Below are 22,997 nucleotides of genomic sequence, written 5' to 3'. Positions count from 1 at the left end.
TAGGCTTCTGCATAAACATGAAGAAAACAGACTCTGTCCATGCAGTGGAAATTGCCATTGGGTTAAAAAGATATTTGTCAAGTAATGAGAATTTTAATTCATTTTTTGCCAACTTAATTTACATTCCAAGACAAAGGGGAGTTGCTGTATGAAGCAGGTAAATTTTCTTCGCTTTTCATTGAGGCATGCATCTGTTGTAATAGGCCTTATACTTAGAATGGGGATTTCCACCAATGTGCTGGCAATTAGGCTCTGTTGGCTTCTGAAGCAGAGAGGGAAGGTAGCTAATGTTAACTGAAGCCAGGATCACAGAGCCCCCTTGTTTTGCTCTTTCTTACAGATCAAGACAGCAGAGGGCCTCCTGAGGCTGGCACCCTTTATTTTTAAGTAAAAAGACAGAGCTCTTAGCTTAAAAACACACAAATGCACCCCTGAAGAGACATAATGCATTTACCCCAAAAGAAGCTTAGGGTTTTCTTCCAACATCTTTTAAGATATAAGAGCCATCTTAGGTTCACAGAAACTATGATAATGGAGGCATACATGTTTCTTCAGTCTAATGTTTGCTCTGAAGGTGGGGATTAGTTTTAAATTTGGGGGCACCTTTTGAGATGCATATGGTACACTCAGGCCAGTTTGAGGTACTGTAAGATTTCAAGCCTGTGAGAGATATCTACTCATCTGGCAAATTACAACCATAGCAACTCAATTCTCCATTCCACTGGGGAGGCACATACCCATGCTGTGCCCAGAGTGAAGGTGGCACTGCATCGAAGGAAGGAAAAGATAGAGTGTGCTTCCTGTTATGTCCATGATTTCCTTCCCTCCATCACTTCTCACCTACCAGCAGATGGATGAGACATGAAGATTTGAACTCACCTGTTCAATCATTGCTTCCTACTGGCTCAGCTATTTGCTGGCCCAAAGCTCAATGGTGATAGGCCACAAAAAGGCTGAGCAGTAGAGGAAAGGCAGGTATCTTTAGAGTGTGTTCACTTATTTTGCACCCAAAACAAAAGAGCCCGTTTGGTCCAGACACCAGGCTAGAATCCAGGCGGCTGGGAGTGCTAGTTCTAGTCCCACTTTGGGCCAGTCCCTCTCTCTCAGCCCAACTCACCTCACAGGGTTGTTGTTGTGGGGAAAATAGGAGGAGGAGGGAGTAAGAGGTATGTTCCCCACCTTGAGTTATTTATAAAAATAATAAAGCGATAAAAAACCCTATTTCTTACACCATAATGTAAGATTACAACTACAAACCCATGCTCACCTAAATAAGGGAAAGCTATTGGATTCCACTGGATTCTGTAGAATTTAAAGAAACAAATGCAATTTTCTTAATATCTGTTTTCTTTCATACTTCTTATAATGTTTAGGAACAGCACTAGAGAACTCTGATTACAGGCAGCATAAATCAAACAACAATAGATGTACATACTAATTGGCTGCTTAAAATCATTATAGCAATTATGTAATGTTGATGCCATTCTGAAAGGGGCAAATAGTTTATTAAGAATGAAAAGAGCACAGCCTGATCCAAGCAATTTCTAATATAGTAAAAGAAAAGTCATGTCTTTAATTGGAAACAATATGTGTGTGTGTGTGTGTATATATATATATATATATAGTTAAGTAACTTTTGAAAGAGGCTTAGGAAGAGCAGACTGTACTGACAATTTTAAAAGAATCAAAATCAAACTGAAGTCTCTAGAGTTGGTGCCATAATTTTAGTTCTTGGAAACTGTACATCTGCAAAGAAATAAATATATGTAGTAACCATTAGCTATAGGGGTGAATAACTTGGAATAGGGAATATTCTCTTTGGTGTGAATTATAAGGAGTCTGTTCTGCGACAGATTACCTCTCTGGAGATATTAATATTCATATGAGCTCTATAGCATGCTAGCTTTGACTACAAGATAAATTTGTCAGAGCAAATACTTTATTGTTGGCTAATGATAGTGTAGTAAAAATGTGAGATGCTCGAAGGATAAAGAAAATCCCTGAAATATAGATTTATAGATTTTTTTCTATAGATCTGTTCAATATTTTGTATCTACTAAATCAGGGGGCACAGCCATATTTAGTTACTGGGATATTCTGAGACATTCCATGATTGATAAAAGGCTGTTAGCTCTTATTCAGTCACTTTATTCAAATACCTCCCTGAAAATTAGATGCACCCCCTGGGGACGTTTATCTAAAGCTGTCCCAGCTTATAGAGGTGTAAGACCAGGCTGCATATTAGCTCCATTACTTTTCAATTTGTATCTAAATCCAATAATTCAAGCACTTGCTGTTCCAGCCCATCATCCACCTATTTTGGCTGATCGTGCAATTCCAGCATTATTGTATGCTGATGATGTAGTTATTATGTCTACCTCACAAGTGGGAATGAGAAAAGCACTTAGGGCACTAGCTTTATGTTGCACAGGTCAAAAACTTTCAATATAAACTTTCTATTTTAATTAATGACTTAATTTCATGAATTAATGAATTTCATGATGAAATTAACGAATTAATTTCATCAGATCAGAAGAAAACAAAATATTTCGTAATTTGGCTGTTGCTAGTACATTTCCCCACATTCTCTGACTTCTTTAAATATAGTTTGTCACCACATGAATAATCTAAAGTTACAAGAAATTTATCTTGTCACTGACAATAAAAAAAAATAAGAAATTGTGGTATGTTTGAAGTGTTTGGCATATGCAAAATGTTAGATAGTCACACATTGTACTTCAGACACACATGTTCTTTGAACCAAACACAAAAATAAATTTCCCAGCTATTTAACAGTGCATCACACCACAATATGTTCTAATTGACTGTAATGGTCTAGTCTGAAAAAGGTGACCTTAACTTAGTCTGCCGAACGATGCAAGTGAGCTAGAAGGAGGAGTTCCAGACTAATAATGGTTTGCCTGCATTTCTAAACACTTTTGTTTCTGAGAAAAGGTATTGCACTCTTTAGAATGGCTGATACACATTTGAGCTCCAAAAGCAGAAAAACATGATATCCAATATTACCCAAAGATGTGCCTCTGGTGCTCTGTATGAGTAGGACAATACAGTAGAATGAGTTGAGGAGATGTTGCTGTTTTCTGAGTTTAGGGGGGGAAACTAGGCTGAGTTCAGTTGGAAAAGAACTCCCCATTTGTTGAACACCTGTGAAAATTATTGAGAATATGTGCCACCTGATTTTCTGACTGGTACAAATGGGCACCACTAAAAGTATATAGGGAGAGTTCAAATGTTGGGTGTGTTCCCTTAAGACATCCTTGAATTTCAAACATAAGCAAGGCTTAATTTGACTAGGCAGAAGATGAATCTCAGTTTGTATGGTTGTATGGACTGACTGTGTGGTCTCTTTTAAACAGAAGTGACCACATAAATAGCCTCAATAATTAAATTCATGAGGCTTGAAATGATCAGAACTTGTGAAATATGGTTCTAGGGAAATAGAGTCCCAGATGAAACCCATCTGTTCATCATCTTCTCACTCCCTGATTCATGTATAAGGTTACACATTCTAATTAAAGTTGATAAAAGTTTTCAATTTAAATAATCAATTCTAAAATGCATCTTCTTTGTTATAGTTGCATCTTATTTGCAAGCTGTTAGAGGCAGGGTAACAAATAAAAATTTGCCTGTGCGCTTGTGCTCCTCCATGCCTTATTGAAATTTGTACAATAGCTGTCAGACCTACATTTATTTTCATTGGCTCCATTAATTCTGTCTCACTTCAGTCCACGCCTTGGGTTAAAAACAATTAGAATATAATATAAAGCACCAAGGGCTTTGAAATAATGTTAGTATAAAAAGTACTTTAATTTGGCTAGATCTCTAAGTCCCATCCCAGCCTTCAAAAATAAGGGGGTGCTCAGTATGTGAATATTTATATGATAGTAAGTGTATGTAAGATGGAAACCACTAGGTCCTTCTTTGAATGGAAGCCAATGTGCATGCAATCGTATGTACAATGGCTTTCTTCCTGCATCGATAGGCATGGACAGTTGAGTGTCAGTGAAAGGTCCACCATCTTATTTTTCAATGTCTATTACATATTTAATGCGTGTGGTACTTTGTAACAATCTGTGATCATAGTGGAACATGTATTTTGTCCATCACCCTCTCTGGTCACCCAGTAACACGTTGGAAAGCTGCTGGTAAGTGTAATGAATATCTCCAGTGGTCTTCAGAAATGAGGTTTTAGCACAAATATTTGGATTTTTGCAACTGTTGATTTATATCAACATGCTAGCAAAATAAGTTCTCAGAACTCTATTTCTGCTTGCCGATTTCCACCATATATTTACAGTGAGCCAAGGCTGTCTATGAGGTACATTTTATCAACCAATTCTTGACATGACACAAATTTATTTGGAATAGTTAAGGCTACAGGGTAGGGCCACAACTGGCGGGAGGGGGGGGCAAGCGGGGCATGTGCCCCAGGTGCTGCCCTGGGGGGCACCAAAATGAGTGCTGGGGGTTGCCAAAATGGATGTGGAATCCATGTTTGCCCCAGGCGACACAGACCCTAGTTGCGGCCCTGCTACAGGGAGAAAATGAGGATGCTAACACCACTTGATAAATTAGCAGCTAATGAAATTCAAGTGCTAACAAATACAGGGTGAAGTACTTGAGATGGAATAATTGAAATGATTCCTGCATACTGGCATCTTGCATGTAAACTAGCATTATCATAGAATATTCAGAAAAAAAAGAGCACATATAAAGAAGGAAGATAACTGAGCAGATATACAGTGCATGGACTGGATGTGGTGAACCAAATGAAGGGTAAGCTAGATACCACAGAACTATCATTGCTTGGGGGTTTGTTTCTTAGATGTACCTCTGTTTTAAATGAAGGTTGCATTCTTCCTTAGGAATTAGATCCACAGTTTAAGCTCCAGGATTTGGCATTGCTCCTGGATGCCCAGATGGTGTCAGTAGCCAGGAGCACTTTTCATCAGCTTCATCTGGGAAAGTTGATTTTCTTTCCTGAAGAAAACAGACACAGCTATCACCATGCATGCTTAGTAACATCCCAGTTACATCATTGTGATGCATTTCGCATAGGACTGCTTTTGATCTGGAGAGTGCCATTGGTTAAAAATGCAGCGATCCAATTGCTAATGATTGGGCTTCAGAGGGACAATATAATTCTAATGCATTTCCATCTTCTTTGCTTCCTTATTTATTTTTGGGCACATTCAAAATACTGATGCTACAAGATTTGTAGCCATGAACATTCTGTGGCAAGAAACCAAAAAGGCAGCCTTTCACATAAAATAGCCTATTTATTTATTGTCCATAAGACTCTGGATGGCATACAACACTAAAACATAATAAAACAGTAAAAGACACAAACCATGTACATCCTGAAAAGGCAATTCTTCAAACAGATAAAATCTTATAGGGGCTCTACACCCACCATAATCCAAGGCCTGGGGTAACAGCCAGGTTTTCAGAGACTTCTTGAACATCAACAAGGTGGGAACCATATGAATCCCAGGGGCTGGGTGGAATACTGTTCTAGAGAGTAGGCACCATGACAGAAAACCACACTTCCTGGGTCCCAACAGATAGCATGATTTAATTAAAGAGATCCAGAGTGCACTCACTCTGCCTGGGACAGGACAGGTATGTACAATCAGAGATAGGCAGTCCCTCAAATAACCAGGTCCTATGCAGTTGAACTGTACCCGGAAGTCAGCTGGCAACCAATGCATCTTGCAGAGCAGTGGTATCACCAGAACATACCAAGGCATGCTGGACTAGCTTTAGCTTCTGAGGGATCTTCAAGCACAGACTCATGTAGATCACATTGCAATGATCTACTCATAAGGTGACTAGGGCACGAGTGACTGTCTGGAGGGCCTCCAGATTCAGCAACAAATGCAACTGGCACATAAGATGAATCTGTGCAAATATTTTCTTGGTCATAACTTCCACCTGCTCTTTAAGCAGGAACGGCAAGTCCAAGAAAACCCCCAGACTGTGTACCAGTCCCAAATTCAGAAGTGCTACCCCACCCAGGACTAAAAGAAGATTTTTTGGGCCAACTTCAGTATGCCTATCCTGTGCTTATCCCTACTTTATGGGACATGAGTAGGTTGGTACAAAATGAAGCATTTGCAGTTGTAGTGCATTGTACAATATGCTTGCAAGGTAAATTTTATAAGGAAAGTTTATAATTTATAGCACTATGCACTGCTTTGTAGCAGGCAGGTGGTACTGGTTGGCAGCTCCTTAAAGCCCCTATGTCTTTTCTCAGGGTCATGCTGCATCTGGGGAGGCAACTGCACAATCCCATTAAAAGACTCAGCTGCTGGAGGGAGTTGCCAACCATCTTTTTGCGAATGCCCCCACACACTAGGGAGCTTTTTTTCTCTTCTGATCTGAAGAGTTGCATAGCTGTAATACCTAATATCTAATATGGATTTATTCTGACATTTATTTATTTATCAAATTTGCATAGCTGCCATCACATATTATTGTTTTATCATATTACTTTTAGATTCACAGAAGATCTTTGGTTCAAATGGTGGAGTAGAACTGGACTATAGCTAAAGACATGCTTTGCATGCAATAAGCATCAAGAAGGTGCCAGAAAAAGACTCATACGAAATATTGCAGAGCCATTACTAATTCAGCTTAAGATACAGAGCTAGAGGCATAAGTTTTTATACAACTGGTATAAGCCAGATAAAAATATGGACAGTTTCTTCTACAGTGTATGGCTGCATGCCAGTTATGGAATTCCTTTCTTTCTTTAGTTTTAGGATTCTGGACTCTGTTTTTAGAAGTGCTATTTCTTACTTTTGTCTCTGTTTAGTACGTTCATTTTTATATTGTTCTGTATATTTGTTAAATTACCCTGGGGCCAGAGGGAGTCTAATAAATAATTTTACAAATGGATATGTTCCTCCTGATTTTCATATTGGAAGGTCACCTTATCTCCAAAAGGGCAATCCAATTCCAAAAACAGTAATGACTTTGATTATGTAGAATGAGGAGGATAAGGAGCCTTCAAAGGGAATAGGCTTTACTTTTACTAAAGTTTTACTTTACTTAAGTACAAATTACTTAAGCAGCAATCCTGTTAGAGCGATCAGCATTAAAAATGATTTTGGATAGCACTGCTTGCATCTCATTGCAGATATACTTGCTACTATGAATTACACTCATTCCCTTTTGCAATACTTTAAAGATACAGTATATGTACATAATTCTAGTAATGATACTAAAGTTGAGTTTTGATGGCAGTTGGAATGCATTAAAAACCCTGACAGAACTAAAAATAGCAGTTAGGTCACTGTTTCCCCCTAGAAATCTTGATAGAAAGAATATGAATGCCATTAATCAAAATTATTCTACAGAGGGTAGAATTGGAAATGCTGTTCTTTTCAAGGATAGTATGCTTTGTATTCAGTGTGAGGGAATGCAGAACAGCAAAGAAAAGTACAACATATTTTTCACAAACTGTTAACACAAACATAGAATCAAGGACTTATTGAATTGAAAGGGGTTAAAGTGCAAGATTACAACCCTTTATATAATATTAGGGAAATGTATCCTTATTTTATACTAAGGTAGGGTCAAATTAAAAGCCTTATAAGGGATTGGTGGTGCTAGCATTACATGTTTTCTTTGTGCAAATGATTAAACTTTTTTTCTAATTTTATTGCCTAATAACAAATTAATGGTTCTGGAGGCTCAAGAAATGGGCCTCTACACATTTTGGAAGCTAACATCTAACAATGCATGGATGGCCAGAATAGAGATCTGTTTACTTCAGAGTTGTACCAACCTTACAATGCTTTTAATACTTGAATACTATTTTTCCATTATAGTGTAGTTCCCAATAGTACTAAAACAATCATGCTATCCAAAAGAGTTTTACAGAAGCATAGAATTGCAGAGTTTGGAAGGGCCATTCAGACCATTGATTCCAACTGCCCACTCAGTGCAGGGATCCACTTTAAAGCATTCTTGACAAATAGTTTTGTAGCTCTGCTTAAGCAGATGCAGGAAAAGGGAAGTTATCATTTCTCTTGGTTCTACTGTTGAACTGCTCTTTCTGTTACTCTTATCATTCAGCCAAAATCTGGCTTCCAATAACACGAGAATATTCTGCATTCTGGATTGAATGAATGGATCACGGCCTTCTCTGGGACACCTCTTCGGTGGTGGGCGAAGTGTCTTGGCAACTATTCCGGCTTGTCTGAATGTTGGGGGCTCCACTTTTGGAATAGTTAAAACAGGGGTCCCCAACCCCAGCCACAGACCGGTACCGGTCCATGGCCTCTTAGGAACTGGGCCACACAGCAGGAGGTGAGCAGTGGGCGAGCGAGCAAAGCTTCATTTACATATTCATTTACATGTAGATTACAGCCGCTCCCCATTGCTCGCATTACTGCCTGAGCTCTGCACGCTTGAATCATCCCAAAACCATCCACCCAGTCCATGGAAAAATTGTCTTCCACGAAACCAGTCCCTGCCCCGCAAAAGGTTAGGGGCCACTGAGTTAAAAATCTGTGTCGTAGAAGCTTCTCCTGGGTGCTTTGCCAGCCAAGTGGAGTGGCTGTGCCAGCACCCACATGTATAAACAGTTTGGAGCAGTTTCTGAATGACCCTGGGAAAAGGTGCAAAACCTCTCCCTCTGCCCCACTTTCAAGGACTTGTATAGCCATAGTATATAATATGATTGTGATGTAATGCCACTTCCTATGTTTATACTGTTAACTTATTCAGGGAAAGTACTCTGAATGTTCAAAAACACAAAGATGAAAATGGGAATATGTAAAAAAAAAAGAAGATAATTGTCTCTTACAGCTTCATGTGCTGGCTGCCATAGGAGGAGAGATTTCAGGGATGGGGAGAAGTGAAGTGCAGTGATTCCCCACTGCTCTAACATGCCGTACGAAGTCTAATGCAATAACATAATGACATTCCAAGGAATATTCTGGTGTGGAAATGAAACAAATAAGGTCAGAGTTATAGAATTTATTTGGGCTAAGAATTGAAATGTAGGATGTGCTTTATAATAAGTCATACTATTTTGTCCTCTAGCCTACACTTTTTAAAAATTGTTCCTAGGAGCCATTGCAAGCTATCATCAGGTTATATGGTCATCCAGAATTGTCATTTTGAAGCTGGTTAAGTTTGTATTATACTTTTTTTACTGGAAGTACATAAACTCTGTGGATTAATCTGGACACTTAACAGTTGAATAGAATTGAAAATATATGACTGTGCTACTGCTCAAAAGACACCAAAGAGAACTTAGTCATTTTTTGGTTTTCATATGTATCTGGGAAGCTTTCCAAGCAAAGTCTGAATGTACTTCATACCTTCAATAGGAATGTTGTTCTCTGGGACATAAGGTTTATCTATTAAGATGCAATTTAAATCAGTAGGAAGAAAGAGAGGCAGTATTAGTAGAAAACTTATAAGTCCTTATGTTAGACAATATTCTAAGCTTGAGATTGTACCTAGTCTATTGAAAATTTATGAGATATCCATAATAGCAGGCAAAGTTACATTGGATGGAAGATCTGTATATTACCAAGACCCTGAATAGATGTTTCAGTCCTCCATTAGTTAGGACTGCATGGTTCTGTGCCAGCACACAGGTTTCATTCATTGTAATCGTAGTGAATGGGCAGACAAGACTCCATGCCACATTCACTGACTGCCAGCCTGTCTGAGTTTCAATCCACATTCAAGCCAACTGAGGCATGGCTTGGAATCATAAAGACAGGGAAGTTATCCAAACTAATTCACTTTATGATAGAGACTTTTAAAACAAAGGCAGAAAATGGTTACCAGAGTTAGATAAAGGAGAGAACCAGAGTTAGATAAAAGAAAGAACTGTCCTCTTCAGCCCTTGATTAAAGGTTGAATTCTATAAGAAGTTGGAAAAGTCTAGGGAGGCAAGCAGAAGACTTTTGCCTCAGGAATGCATTTGTTCCTAAAGAATAGGAAAACAAGTCTAGTCAGAAGACTGTGTTAGCATTTTAATCCTCATTTTCTGATAAATTATTTCCCCATAGAAATCCAGTGATTGAACAGCTTATATAAGCTTCTTTATAACAAAGTTGCTTCTAAATTAGGAGCGATCAGTATCATCTTGTGGTTTGCCCAGAGCCTTGTATTTTTCTTTATATCTGTTTATGGGGAATCCTTTTAAGTCATTATCTGTGATTTGAACAGTTCTATATTTTAATCTCCTTTACCGCTGAAAGGTTTTGCATGTTCCTACTTAAAGATAAAAGGGAGTTTTGCATTCTGTCTTCTCCTTTTTTTAAACAATGAAGTTTGTCATCTAAAAGGAAGAAAGGAAAGGGCTGATTTTTCCCTAGCCATACACCTTAATGCTGCAGGGCCATTATAGAAATTATTTTATTTTGTTTTCATTTTTTCCTTATGATTTGCCAGAAAAAGAAACTGGTTGTGGGATCCCCTGTCTGTCTCACGCTGCTTAGTTAGGAAGAGATTGCTAGGTGAGGTGCTTCCTAGAAGATAGGAAAGGACTTTTTTTTTTTAAAGAAAGGACATTGATGTTTGGACCTGGGACACCCAGGCAGATGATTTTCATTTATTTATTTTTCTTCTGTCCAAAAGTTATTTTCATGTACAGCTTCCAGTTTCAGCCAGATAAGTTAGTGCTAAAAGGTAGAGCCTGCCTGTATGCTATTGAGGAGAAGCAATGCAGAGGAGTTCAAAGGACATCAAGAAGATCAGAGCTTGCCAAAGATCCACAGGGAGATGTAACACAATCTATCACCTGTCACCCAAACTCAGAATTTTATATTTTATGTAGCATTTTATTATTATTATGTTCTTATATAGAACCAGCTGACAACTTTAACTTTTACAGAAGATAGTAAGGCACTTAAGGGCACTATTGATCTATGCTTTCTTGAGAGCTTCTTCAAATGATTTGGTGGGATGGGAAAGCTGAGTAAGTAAGAATGATACAAAATGGATGATAATGCAACACCAATGCCCATTACTAATGCCAACATTTTAAAGAATTTTTGTGACCCTGAGAATAGCCCCAGGATAATTCATTTTGAGTAAAGAAGAATTTTGTGAAGCTTCATATATCTTATGGCTAGTTTCAGGCGTGGCATGTTATATGGGGATGCTTAACATTTTAGTGCACCTCAGGGCCAAACTAGTCTGCAAACCTGTGCACTATCCTACTTCTTTCTTTCATGAATGCAAGGGCAGACCATTTAACAAAAGTACCTTTTGGTTTGGCTCTCATGAATAAAAGCCAGGAGGACACCTAGATCCTAAAGTAAAGGTTCGAAGGAAGACAATATAGCATCTAGCTGGAAACATTATTTTATTTTTACTTGTTTGTATTAAGCAATGCAGTACTTTTGATCTCTGTTGTATTCCCAGAATGAGTAGCATATACTTCTCTCCAAAGGAAACTGTGGCAGGTTTTCTCCAAGGCTTTCTTCCATTTTTATTCCATTTCCTGAATCTTGTGCATGAATTGTCTTTTTGGAGGATGAAGAGAACTGAGGAAAGACATCAAATATCAAACAAAATGAAAACCATGCTGCTCACAAGGAATACATTTGGATATGTTCTTCCTATCCAAATCCAAACAACGATATTGTATATGTGTATGTGTATGTGTATGTAGGCACATGTTTCCAATATGAAGGGGGAGGGGGGCGGAAGCAATAAAAGTTTAAGTGGCAACTTGCATTGGCTTTCCCCATTCCCAGCCTCCAAATAAATTCTAAGGAAAAGGAAAGCTTGGATGTATGGTAATAACCAACTTACCACCTTATCTTTGATGGTAGTTTAAAATGAAAATCTGGATAACTGCAGGAATTCCACCCATACTGATTACTCCTCCTTAGAGCAATCAAATCAGAATGCTGTATAACTAGATGGAGGTTCACAAGCGTCACCTTCCGTTCCTGGAGAATTGTGTCAGCAGGAAAGATGATTTATCACTGATGATGAAATATCAGAAAGAAATATTAATTTCTGTAACACTACACTAGTTATTTCTACTGGAGGAAACTTAAATAATAATAATTCTAATTCTAAAACTCAGCAGGGTTGTCACTCCTTTTTCTGAAATAATACTTGGTCCCCCAGGGGCAGATACTGATTCTTTTGTAAGAAATAGGAAGGTGGCTTGATAGAGATAGAGATGAAGATATGGTCTGTTGTTTTGCAATGGTGTTGGGAAGGTTTTGAAATATTAAGAACATATTTTCAATCAGAGACCACAGTGGGCAGTAAAATGAATAGACATCACTACAGGAATGGGGGCTCTATCATATCACCTTAATGTTTCCCATGTCTGCCTTTAAATAGGAAGGATCTGGCTTCACAATTGCACACAGTTCCTGGGTGGGAGTATCAAGAGTAGAAACAGAATGTAAAATCCATGACACAGCTGACAAATCTGATTCATTTCTTGTGCTCTTCCTCTGCCTGGAAGGAACCAAGCTTTTGAAAAATTGCATGGTCTCAAGTGCCAGATGAACTGATATGCCAATACACTTAAAATGGCAATGTCTATTTATTTCTTGCATGAAGATCCTAAGTAACTAAAGCTGGGGTCCACAGGCAGCATCCTTGAGAAGCTTATTAAATCAAGCTATCTCCTTCAGGACTCTCAATTGAGCAGTACAGTTGGGTTCTTGGGATTAAAGAATGTGATCTAAGAGAAAAATGGGATGGCAATCTGATAAATCAAATAAGAAATTGGATGTGTTATTATGTCAGATGGCACTTCAGAATACACTTGCAATATTTCTTCTGTCTTCTAAGATAACGTTTCCAAATTTTGCTCCTCTGGATGGATATTTCAATGTTCTTGCACTTACTTTTTCAAAAGCAAAAGTGTAATCTTTTATTAAGCATTTGTCTGAAACTCCCCTTGGGTAAACATTTTACTTTTCAAGTGATTCAGAAACATTTTAAATAAATTTAAACTATCCAGTTATACCTGCCTAGGAATTACATCTCTGGCATCATGGAGTGGATTTTGAAAAGCATAGCTGGCCATGCTGAGTGACGTGGTACTGTGCATGCCGGTCCTTCCATGTCACCACACACACACACACCCCATCCTCTCATTTTTAGATTTTGCAGCACTGAGTAGCAATGTCTGAATGGGAAATTCATATTGCATTCACTGGAACACAAGTAGAAATCTCATATTGTTTGTGCCTATGCTGGATGGAGATGTTGGGAGTTAAGATAACTGGGGGGCTTAAATCCACATGGATGTTCAAGTTGGATTGACAAGATTGTCCTTTAAAAGGTAAGTTTGTTGTGTAAAACAGATTTTATACACATAGACGCACACACAGACGCGTAAACACGGATAATCTTTTCATCATTATTCCTTAATAGAATCATTTGCACTCTGAAGGCACTTGCTGTTCATATGTAATTTAACTGCAACAAAGCTGTAAGTTGTTTCTTCTAAGATTCAATAAATATAATTTGATTTAAAAAAGGGCATACATGAGTGTGTTTATCATGGCTCCCTGATGTATGACCTATGTAGTTAATCACATTTTCCCCTCCAAGATCTTTATAGTCCTTTCTGGGTTATCCAAGGGACCTATTTTTAGGGGTTTTTAAAGAAGGAATGGAGGAGAAATTCAAACCAACAAAACTTTGAAATAAATACATTTATACTAACACCAGACCTGTTGAATATATATAAAAAACCCAGAATTTCTAGTATGTGTACAGAATTATGTGAGATGGTATGCAACCCAAATTTATGCTCTAAAAGCCATATAGTAGTAGAAAGTAAGCACAAAAGTAACTTTTACTAAGCACCTTTGCAAAAAGGTGTACATAGTAAAAAAAAACCCTGCACAGAATGAATGAATGAATGAATGAATGAAAGAATGAATATATATATATATATATATATATATATATGTGTGTGTGTGTGTGTGTGTGTGTGTGTGTGGAATTGGAATCAGATACCTGTGTCCCATTTTCTTAATATTTAAAATTAAATAAGACATGCTTACATGGAAGATAAATTTACATGAACAAAGACAATATCAATTCAGCTTCCACTTCTCCAAGCTAAAGTCTCTGACATCTGAAAACATAGGCTGGATTCAAGATTGGATTTAAACATCTGAAAGGAAAGATAAAGCAAGCACAACAGGGCAGGAGTCAGCAGCCTTTTCAGATGTTGGATACCCACTTTTAATAAAAATAAAAATAATTTTAATGAGACAAAACTTTGGGGAGCTTGCTGGAAATCTTGTGAGACTTCAAGGCAAGAACTCTGAAACCTTGGATTTCAGCATTTTAAAATGTAAAATTTGTTCCTTCAGTAGTCCTAAAAAGCTTGTTAATAAGGCTTGACCTGGCATAAGGGCCTTGTTATTAATCCAGGACAAAGTCCATATGCTTGTTCTAACTATGATCCACTTGGGACATGTTAGAATAAGTTACCATCTCTCTGATTTTACATTTACTGATGATCTGCTAGATAGTGGAACCAAGTAACTGGATGGCCGGTAGTGGTGTCAGCAGCAAGTGTGGCAGAGGTTGTGCTTAGCCTGGCCTTGCCACTTCTTCATGTGGCCCCTGGGCATATTTGAATCTATCGGTTGGACAGTCTGGACATCTCTGAATGGAAGTCTTGAGACTCCGACGTCTTACTTGGAGCATCAGGGAGAGTACAGTAGCGAAGAGGGAAGGGGCTCTTTTAAAATTTGTACCAGAACTCTCACCACATCTTCCATCACACAAAGCAGTGAAAGCTAGAGGAAAAACACAGTGAAACAAATAATCCCTAGTGGAAAATAACAGCTCCACAGACACTGCCGTGTGACTAGCAATGTGGCGTTTTGTTCTAAATGAGCGATACAAACTGCTCTGGAGAGGCAGAAAGAGTAAGAGAATAAACCATCAGTTAAAGTATAGAAATGATAAGCCTTAAGAGTGGGTACTGGGGGAGGGGGGAAACGAAGGAAGAGGGAAACAGGGAAAGGGTGAGAATCACACTCTCGCACGCGGGGAGAGACAGAGCGATGAAAGAAGGAAAATGAGCCTCGCACTAACAGACCAGCAGGAAGAAAAGCATCAAACAGCTGATTTCCCCCCTGCTTTCAACTCTTGCCTGCCGTATTCTTAGCACACCAGATCGGTGTGCTGCCTTAAAGGATGTGGAGCAAAGGAGAGTCGGAAGGGCTCCAGACTTTAGGGATCGTGGTGGTGATTTGTTCCTCTCTGAAACTTTTGCACTATCTTGGACTAATAGACTTGTCAGATGGTAAGAGTCTCTACAAGTTTTATTGGCTCCTCAAGACTTCATGAAGTTGTGTCTGTGTATGCATGTGCATATAATTAATATCATGTAATGTAATGTAATAACATGCTGAGACTGCAGCCTTATGTCCACTCACTTGGGAGTAAAATTCATCGAAATCCTGAGTATAGATCCATAGTATTCTGACATGAATTTGTCTGTCTTAGGAAAAAATCATCTTTGTCTAGTTTTATTTTCATATCTCCTTCCCAATTAATTCTACAATGCTGAATTTTGCTTTGTGCTTTTTGCAGGCTGCTGGAATTCTCACTGAGGAGTGCTTTAACTTTCTTTTTTTTTTTAATTAGAAAAGCGTCACCCTCCTTCCTCTAAATATTACTTTACTACCCCTGAGTTCTTGTTTGGTGGAATATGTCTCCCTTGAGATACCTGTACATCACTTAATTTTAGGAGTACAGTATTTGACAGAGGGAAGCATTAATGATGTCTTAACTGCCTAGACCCAAGATGTTTTTTTTTTTCACAAGTAAGTCTCAGTTCTGGAGGACGTGCTTTCTGGAAAGGGTACAAAAGATGGTGGTGGTGGTGGTGGTGGTGGTGGTGGTGGTGGTGATGATTCTGTATTTGGTGCAAAGGACACTTTAACAAGTTAGTGACAGAAATAATACAAAAACTTTTCAGTTAAATAACCTTTCCCTCCTTTTGTTGAAAATGTTGGATGCTAGTTTGTTGTCTGATATTTATTGTTTAAATGACATTTAGCAGCCAAGTCCCATATTCCCTTTATAACACATTCCCATGAGATATCCAACCAGATATCTGTTGCCATGTTACTGCTTAAAATTAAAGTAAATGTACCTAGGTAAACCTTTGTTCCTGAATTTATAAGGTGTTAAGAATTAAATGTGAAACAGAGAGACTTAGGTGATTACTCCAGTCGGTTTCTTGGGATTCAGTTACTGATAAATGTGTTCTGTCATCTGTCATGTGAAAGAGCACCTCTCCCTTATGGAAACCATGACTGTGTCTATACAGAGAGTTTTTAAAAATTGCCATGGACACCAGAGAAATAGCAATGCCATCCTATAATCTTTCTTTCCTTTTATCTAGGTATTATGTTCACAAATCTTTGAGCATTACCACTGTAAACATGAATGTAGATCAATTGACCCTGATATGAAATTAAATCTAACAAGAAACCTACAAAATGAAAAGGCTATTAATAAACCAAAAAGGTAGATGCTATCAAGAAAGGGACTCACATCGGTGGACTCTGAAGGAAAGCAAAGCTATGTGGGATTCTGCAGCAGTTTATGTTTGGAGTACCATCCATATGAACGCAAGACTTTTTTCCCCCTCTTCTTTGCTGTAAATTCATCTGTGAACTTCTATGGTTACCTGGAAGATAAATCAGTTGTCAACAATCTGTCCCTATAAAAATCAAAGTACTGTAGTAACTTTCTAGAGGAAGCTCTAACATAATGCAATGCCATGTCTTTATAAAGTATACTAAGAACATAATTGCATTTTAAAACCACTTGAATTGCTACCATTATAAAATCCTGGAATAGACAAACATTTGAAACAACTTTTATTCAGCTTTGCTTTAGCTAATCTGTTTTAGAGTACTGCCATTCAACATCATTCAAATCCTGCAATGTAGTATGTATTATATCTTTGCGGTAAGCGGCGTACACTAATCCAACATCTGTGCTAATAGACTGCATCTCTTCTGCAGCTCTGGTTGTTAATTGCAGCTACCTCTTAGGTTGTTAAAAGTGTCCTCCTAGGATTTGGCAGTATGTTTTGCAACATGCTGTTAAATAGCTTCAATGTTCTGGGTTTATTTTCTCTTCAGCCTTCTAAACTTTCTAACTGGAGCCCAGAGTCATGCCAAAGAGCACCTACATGAAAAGAATCTCCTAGACTAAACAAATTGTATTTGCAATGATGTCACAGAAATAAGCTGATGAAAATTCTAGACCAGCTTTTCCCTTTTTGGTTTCCTTCAAATGTGTTGGGATGCAAGAATTGTAATTCAAATACTTTTGAAGGTAGAGGCTTATGGAAAGTTTTGTTAATGTTGGAACAATGGGTGTAATTACCAGTTTGTTTCCAATCCAATGTTTGGATGAAATTAAACTGGTCATAAATATTAGTAAGACTACAGCAGGCAAATCTATACTGGAACAAACTTAATGAAGAATAAGCATAGCTTATGCAAAGGAAGGCATTGTTTCATTAATGTTCTACAATGCCCTATGGTTTTTTATTATTATTTATGGCATTTCTAGTCTGACCTTATCCTGAAAGACTCTAGATGGCAAATTGTTGACTGAGCAGACTTGGGAAAAAAAGATTAAATGAAATTAATAGATCTATTAATGACTATAATTCATAATATGTAAGTTTTGTTACAAAATATTGCAGGCTATCATCACTCTTAAGATAAGTTACCCTGTTTAGGATTCTAGGTGCCCTAGAACAAGAGCTTTGTAGAGCTCTTCAGACATTTGGCTGAAAGGTATCTATTTCCCCAACCATAGATTTCCCCACTAAGATAACTTTCATCCATGAAAGTAATTTTCTTTACTTGTTTGAAGAAAGTGAATTTTTCAACTGATATTCTAAACAATTGTTTTCAGCCATAACTTTGATTGTCAGAGTCACCTGACCTTTATGACTTCCTACAACAGACAGGAGGGAGGACAAAAGTGAGCATGCAAGTTCTTCCTCACCACATTCTCATTACCTTCCTTGAGTCAAGGCTGAAGTTCTAAAAAGGAACTTTCTTCTATGCACCATTAGCAATTGAGGCTCTATGGAGATTCACATTGCACATTTGGAGGGTGAAAATAGGGCACAGAAGGGTGGAGCTAGCAAGTTCATTCACAGGTTGTGGTGAATAAATTCCTAAGTTCCTGAAGAAGTCTCCTGTGCCAAACTTCTAGTTGTATTCTCCTCAGTTCTTTTCCTGTAAGCTGAACTCTCATTCATACACTGTAAACTCACTAGTTTCTATCAAGTACTTGTTTTCTAAAAATGTATTTTTACTTTCTCACAAAGTTATGCACTTTAAGCATCATATATATGTTGATATATATGGTGGGGGAGGCCCTGAGGATGAAGGAACTATTAATTTATTTTGAGGTGGGCCTCACTTGTTTTCTTATTTAAGAACTCAGCTATGTGAACCCTGTATTAAAGAACATGCAAACCTTTTTTGAAAGGCAAAGAACATATATATAAAATGCAAAATATTAACAGTCTGCTAAGTGAGTCACAGTCACTATTTTGGGGGAGAATTTCTATTCATTTCATCTAGTCCTGCCTGGTAGCTCTTGAACTCTTACATTAGGAGAATACTAGCACAGCTTCATTATATCAGTGACCCTTTTCCAGCCAAGCAGCAGTGAGTGTGGTTGGGCATTGCAGCCAATCATCTTTGGAGATATTCTGTGCTTCCTCATCTTATTGACCCCATCTTATTCTGTGCTTTCTCATCTTATTCCCTTGGAGGACTGATTGGACAAGCCTTCACCCCACAGTTCGTTGGGTTGGAAGGTTCAAAAAACAGAGCTGACTGGGGGATACAAGTTGGATTCACAAATGACCCAGTGCAATTCTGGGTCAAAACTGAACTTTCATCACAATATGACTAGATTAGTAGGTTCACAGAACTTACTGGATTCTTAACCAACCTAATTGATCATGTTATATAAACCCAGTAGGTTAGCCCATAGAAATTTTAATGAAATTAAAAAAAGAAAAAAGCAGGAAAATAACGCCTTATGTAATGGTAAAACATGCATGAACACACACAGAGATACGCAACTTCTAAACTGACTTGTAAGATTCGCTGTAATTTATCAAAGATTTAGCTCCAAATCCTGATTTTTTTCTTACACAAATATAATATATACATACTTGAAATAAATTAATAATGTAACCTGAAAAGCTATTTTGTACCTCAACGGAATCTTGTTTGATATTGTAGCTGTTCTCATTACCTCACAGGAATATGATAGATATATATTCAGAGAGAGATATTCAAAATTTGCAAGCTAGGAAAATTTACATTCCATACTAGATAATTGCAAACTGGAAAAAAATCACCAGTTTAAAATGAAGTTCCAAGCCCTTTAAAATGCCTTATTGTGAATACAGAAAAAGAGAAAAATCAATAATAAGAGCACTGAAGATGGTTCCTCCTTGTTGTTTTAAATTATTTCCAGTTAAATCAACTGAATCATCCGTGTTTTGATGATCATGATAATATAATAGACTAGGCTGCAACCCTGAATGCACTTATCTGGCAATAAGCTTCACTGGATTTAATGAGTCTTATTTCTGAAAAGATGCAGATATATTTATTTTTAATCTAATGGATCATTGCCTGAGGTTTCTAAAAAGCATGAGGTTTCTAGACAGATTAAACAAAGATACTTTGTCCAGCTACACTTCCTAAGATTTACGTAATAGTATACATTAGTAAGTATACCTGAATAAATGTACTGGGGATATGTGGAACATTTCAATCCTAAAATGTTATACCTCAAAATGGCCATTTTGAGCATTCCAACTTCAAAACAGAACCCACCCTTTTGAGTGGCATTACTTTGCATGTTTTGATTCCCAAGGCTGTCACTGGAGTCTTAAAACTCTTCCATGCAAATAATTACTCTCTTATATACTTACAAATAAAGACATTGAACATGAGAGCAAACAATCTTAGTAAGCCCAAAACATCAGGAGGAGTCTGGTAGCATCATTTCTGACTAACACATTTCATTAAAACCTATAAGTTTTGGTGAGCTATGGCTTACTTCATAACTATAGCTCATGAAAGCTTGTCTTTTAATACGATTTGTTAGAAAAGGTGCTACCAGACTTACCTATGATTTTTGGCTACCATAGACTAACATGGTTCTCTTTCTACAATGTCTTTAGCAAGAGCAAGGAAGGTTTTGTTATGGCCTTTTGACATAACTAATATTCACCAATACATTGAGAGAATTTTAGCAGGCAAAGCAGCAAGAACTTTTTCATTTACTTACCTCTGCTAGATCAGTTTAATGAGTTTGGTTCTTATTCTAATCCCTTGCCAGAGCCACTGTCAATCAACTGGGTAATCTTTTATTTCTCTTAAATATTATATATACTCTTGAGAGGTGTTAATATTGATTCAACAATGCAGTAAGACATAGAGTCTTCACTGAGAATCTTTGTTTACTTTTCCAGAAAGTACAGGCTGCAGAGAGTTAGCTTTTGATGTGGCGAATCCTCAGATCTCCCATAACAGTGCCTTGTTTCTATCAAAAGTCCGTTCTCCAGAAGAAGTAATTATAATAAAGAGATCATAAGAGATTTGTCAGGTGTTGTAGATGATACATGTGGCTTGTAAAGATATGAAGTTTCCAACCAATTGACTGAAGCTTAGGAGGAGGAAAGAGCTTCACTATTTTAGGATTTAGGTCAGAACATATTTTATATTTTAGGCCAGACCATTAGTCCATATAACTCAGTACCGACTACCCAGATGGCAGCGGTTTCCATGGTGATGATGGAACTGAACCTGGGACCTTCTGCATGGAAGGCATGGGCTCCATTATTGATTTGCAATCTTTGTTCTAAATTAATTTGTGTGAGTTGACTCACTTATAATCATTTGCTGAGGAGGCTGACATTTTTGATTAGTATAGTTTTATAAGAGGAATCATCCTTTGTGAGGGAAGGGAAAGAGAAAAGTCGCACTCATCAAAAGGTCTTCAGTGCAGCTATATCTATTTGTTGTGTATTGAAATGTACAAAAATAGGAATGAAGCAACAGAGTATCTTTGAACACCTCCTGAATCCCTACCCCAACCTCTTAGGGTTTTTCTGTACTTTCCTTTTGGAGTCCTTCCTCTAATATAATCTCAGCTGTCCTGCTTGGAGGGTACAAGGGTCAGTCGACTGCTGGACTAGATGTTCAGCTCATCTGTATAGTAAAACTGGGTTCCCTCTGAACAAAACTGTAAGCCTCTTTAGATCTTCATTCAGAGTGATTATATGAATGAACATGAATGAACATGAATGAATGAATGAATGAATGTTAAATAGATTCTTTAAGCTTGTTAAAGTTATTTTTTATGTGTTCTAGTTTAGTTTGAGGGACACGGTGGCACTGTGGGTTAAACCGCTGAGCTGCTGAGCTTGCCGATCGGAAGGTCGGCGATTCGAATCCACGTGACGGGGTGAGCTCCCATTGCTAGTCCCAGCTCCTGCCAACCTAGCAGTTTGAAAACATGCAAATGTGAGTAGATTAATAGGTACCGCTTCGGCGGGCAGGTAACGGCGTCCGTTTAGTCATGCCAGCCGCATGACCATGGACGGGTCTACGGACAAACGGCGGCTCTTTGGCTTTGAGACAGAGATGAGCACCGCCCCCTAGAGTTGGACACGACTGGACTTCATGTCAAGGGAAACCTTTACCTTTACCTTTAGTTTAGTTCACATTCAGATTCGTATATTGCTTAGGATTTCATTTTTATTAGAGGCTTTGGTTACCAAATATCACATTTAGAATACTGACAATCTTGCGATGGTTAGAATCATGAGGAATTGGATGATAGCATTAGGTAGAAATATTTTGATTTCTGTCCATTAAAAGAAATATTTATTAATAACAGTGAAAATGTAGAGCAAAACTAACCTGAAGAATAATGTAGAAGTAGATTTAGTTTAAATTGTGGGTTATTGAGTCTTTGAAGAAAATTCTTCCACAAAATACTGTTTATGGAAGCAGTATTGATTAGAAAACCCCATCTTATTCCACTGCCATTTTAAAATCCTTCCAGAAATATTCATTTTCAGAAATCTTTTATCAGTTAAACAGAGTATTACATTTACTGAAACTGCTAGCATTTTCATACCCTTCTCAGCATAATGCCTGAAATGAACAGAAAAATAATAATCTAATGGCACATGACAGAAAGATATGTTTTTGAGCAATCTGGACCAGGTTTCACCTTGTCATTTGTCTCAATGGGCAGTTGACTGGAAAGCTGCTCTGAGCTTTTTATAAGGAAAAATGTGAATAATGTTCAGTCGGTTCCAGGGAAGAATGGATATGTTTCTGCCCACACGTGGGCACTCACTGCTTGTCAATCAGCTTTATATTTACATTTTACTGCTCTTCTTATTTTCTGCAACATATATTCTTTCCCTGATGCACTACTCAATTACTGTCTTTTTGATGGCCTGTACAGACTTTCCTTCCTATATTAGCTATGGAGGATATTGTTGCAAATTAACTGCAGAATATCAAGCTGTCTGTCGGATGCAAACCCATTGTTCTTAATATTTTTAAATATTCTTAACTAATTTAAAATCACATTCTGGTATTCACTGGGTCAGGCTTTATAAAACATCTTAGTATATATCACAAAATTTGCTTCTATCTGAAATATTGTGCTGTTATATGAGGTTATGGAAAGTCTAGCTGCTGGTTTTGGAGCATTAGCACCTATTTGCAAACAAATGAAACATCAAAGGTGGTAGCTTTTATGTGGTTCAGAGCTATATTGCAGTTCAACTGCCTGTTGAGACAAAAGATGTATTTCAGGTAAAATGCAAGAGATTTAATCCTGCAATCCTTTATCTTCTGCTTTGTTACTATTCTTAATGCTAGTTACTTCATGAACCCAGGCAATCTTGC

General features: G+C 37.7%; 1 protein-coding gene and 1 long non-coding RNA gene across 2 annotated transcripts in view; both read left to right on the top strand.

The window, feature by feature from the left end:
* KCNIP1 (potassium voltage-gated channel interacting protein 1) overlaps nucleotides 1-22,997 on the top strand; it is a 172,986-nt gene that overhangs the window by 66,878 nt on the left and 83,111 nt on the right. The window lies entirely within an intron of this gene.
* LOC134489642 (uncharacterized) overlaps nucleotides 15,011-22,997 on the top strand; it is a 66,581-nt gene continuing 58,594 nt past the window's right edge. The window contains exon 1 of the long non-coding RNA XR_010067162.1: nucleotides 15,011-15,301. This is a non-coding gene — a long non-coding RNA (uncharacterized LOC134489642). The remainder of the gene's footprint in view (nucleotides 15,302-22,997) is intronic.

The sequence above is a fragment of the Candoia aspera genome, chromosome 2, assembly GCF_035149785.1.
Source record: "Candoia aspera isolate rCanAsp1 chromosome 2, rCanAsp1.hap2, whole genome shotgun sequence".
Lineage (NCBI taxonomy): Eukaryota > Metazoa > Chordata > Lepidosauria > Squamata > Boidae > Candoia > Candoia aspera.
Note: the sequence above shows the minus strand (reverse complement) of the source record. Positions and strands in the feature narration are given on the sequence as shown.